This window comes from Pseudophryne corroboree, chromosome 8, assembly GCF_028390025.1.
Source record: "Pseudophryne corroboree isolate aPseCor3 chromosome 8, aPseCor3.hap2, whole genome shotgun sequence".
In the NCBI taxonomy this organism is placed as follows: domain Eukaryota; kingdom Metazoa; phylum Chordata; class Amphibia; order Anura; family Myobatrachidae; genus Pseudophryne; species Pseudophryne corroboree.
Window position 1 is genome coordinate 301,889,223 of NC_086451.1, and position 2,801 is coordinate 301,892,023.

General features: G+C 46.7%; 1 pseudogene; it reads left to right on the forward strand.

Annotated features, from left to right (window-relative positions):
* The first annotated feature begins 244 nt into the window (after positions 1–244).
* Positions 245–363, forward strand: LOC134950182 (5S ribosomal RNA; annotated as a pseudogene).
* Positions 364–2,801: the final 2,438 nt, after the last annotated feature.

Below are 2,801 nucleotides of genomic sequence, written 5' to 3' on the forward strand. Positions count from 1 at the left end.
GAAAAGGTTTGGGCTATACCCAATAAAGAATATAGGTTCCCAGTAAATGGGATTCCAAATATCCTTTTCCAGCTGGGGACTGTTTAAAAATGGGAAGTGCCTCCTAAAGTAGATACGCATATCATTTGATAGTGCGAAAATCTATATGGCCTTTGCCGTCAATGGAAAAAGAGGGATGGTTTTCTGAAAACCATATTGTCTCTGTCTGGGGCAATCATAAGGTCAGCCATGACTTCACCTTGCAATCTACAGCCACACCACACTGGATAGGCCCAATCTCACTAGATCTTGGAAGATAAGCAGTGTTGGGCCTGGTTAATTCTTGGATGGGAGACCACCTTGGAATACCAGGTGCTGTAGGTTCACTGGGCTGAGGTACTGAAAGACAGGTTTTCAGCGCCTGCAAGGGAACAAGAATCCCATATAGCTCATATGAACACTAATGTTCTAGGGCATCAGCATTAACAATAGCTGCTCGCAGAGCAGTTTTGCTTACATACATGGAAAGCTGATTCAGAATCAAAGAAGGTTCTGGAAAATTTGCCTTTGGCTGGAAGTTTCTGTTTAGTAAGGAGTTCACAGATATTCTGGAGTCAGAACAGACTCCAAGAAGGTCACGTTTCCTTCCACATATGACCCCAAACCTAGGGGTCCAGTTTTCGGCTTGTCGGTCATAAAGGAACGTAACAGCTCCAATACAATAAGTTTGGTAAGGCAAAGAAGCAAAGGCAACCAGAGGGCCAGCTTCCGAACCAGAGGACAAGCCATCAGCATGATGGTGCGGGCCTCCTTCTGGGGGACCCTAGGATAGGGGGCCGACTTCTTCAGTTGGCACAGATCGGGTAGCAGTCTACAAACTCTAGGTCTCTAGGTTATGTTTTCCCTCCAAGAAGCATCCTCCTCGAAGGTTCTTCTGTTCCAGTCCATCTCGGGTAGAGGCGAAGGACAGGGGTTTGCTAGAAGCAAAGGAATAGTCATTCCAGCAACCCCTGCACAATAGGGACAGGTTTTTTTTTTACTCCAACCAGGTTTGGGCTCAGAAGGATCCCTTCACCCCATTCTCAAAATCCTCAACAGGTAAGTTTGAGTACCACGGTTCACATGGAGACGTTGCGCTCCATAGCTTTGGCATAAAGCCAGGAGATTACATGGTATTCCTGGATAGTCAGGATGCTTACCTACAGGTTCCTTTAGCACTGGTCCATCAGTGTTATCTCAAGGTTCAGCATCCTCCAGCAACATTTTCAGTTCCAGACCTTACCCTTTGGGTTAGCCACAGCCCCCAGAGTATTTACCAATATTATGATGATTATGGCAGCTTATCTCCGCAAGAAGGGGATAAAAAATTGCCATACCTCGACCACCTTTTTTATCCTGGCACAATCACAGGAAAGGCTTCTGTGCCATCTCCAACAGACAATGACTTGTCTGCAGAGGCACGGGTGGTTCATAAATTGGGAAAAGTCATCTCTGGTTCCGTCACAATGGATGACTCACTGTGGGGCTGTACTGAATTCAAGTCTGCAGAAAATTGATTACCTTGGAACAGGATATCCAAGGTACAGTCAAGTACTCAGGAGTTGTTACACAGTCAAACAATATCAATCCACGCAGCTATGCGACTGATGGGTTTGATGGTGTCAACATTTGACATGGAGTATGCACAATTCCACTCAAGACCTCGGCAGCGTCTGATTCTGGCCAGATGGAATGGAATACATCAGACAATAAAGAAACAGACTATGGTACTGTCACACACGGTAAGAAAGTCATCAGCTGGTGGCTACAGACATCCCATCTAGACAAAGGGAGAACGTTTTGGATATCAGATTGGGAGATCCTGACAACAGATGCCAGTCTTCAGGGCTGGGGAGCAGTGTCCGGAAGATTATGGTTCCAGGGACAATGGACCACAAAAGAAAGTTGCCTGCCAATAAATCTGTTAGAACTTCGGGCCATATACATGGCACTGATTCAGGCAAATGACACTCTTCAAGGAAAACCAGTCCAGATCCGCTCGGACAATTTAACGGCAGGGTCGTATCTCAACCATCAGGGAGGAACGCGCAGCCAAACAGCAATGAAGGATGTAAGTCACATACTTAAGTGGGCAGAACTCCATCTTCCAGCATTGTCCGCAGTATTCATTCCAGGAGTCTGGGAAGCAGACTTTCTCAGTCAACACGCCATTCAAGCAAGCGAATGGGCTCTACACCCGGCAGTCTTTCAGACTCTGGTAGACAAGTGGGGTTTGCCAGGGATAGATCTCATGGCGTCCCGTCTGAGCAACAAAGTGCCCGCTTATGGGACAAGAACAAAGGATCCCGGAGTGATCTTTGTGGACGCCTTGTCAGTGAAATGGGATTTTCATCTGGCGTATCTATTTCCTCCGATCATCCTGCTACCAGGGTGGTGATGAAAATAAAAGAAGCAAAGGGTGCTGTGATTCTAATAGCTCCAGCTTAGCCCAGAAGGCATTGGTACACAGATCTGCAGAGAATGTCGATGGATGCTCCACTTCTGCTCCCTCAACGTCCAGATCTACTAATGCAGGGTCCTTGTTATCACAGGCATCTGGATCGACTATCGTTGACGGCGTGGCTCTTGAAACCTCTATCCTGAAGTCAAGAGGATTCTCGCTACAGGTAATTCAAACAATGCTCAGATCAAGGAAACCCTCCTCAGCTCGCATTTATCACAGAATATGGCAGGCCTATATTCATGGGGCAGTGAAAGAAATATGGACCCAAAATCTTTCCAAGTTTCCAGGGTCTTAGATTTCCTTCAGGTGGGAGTGGATA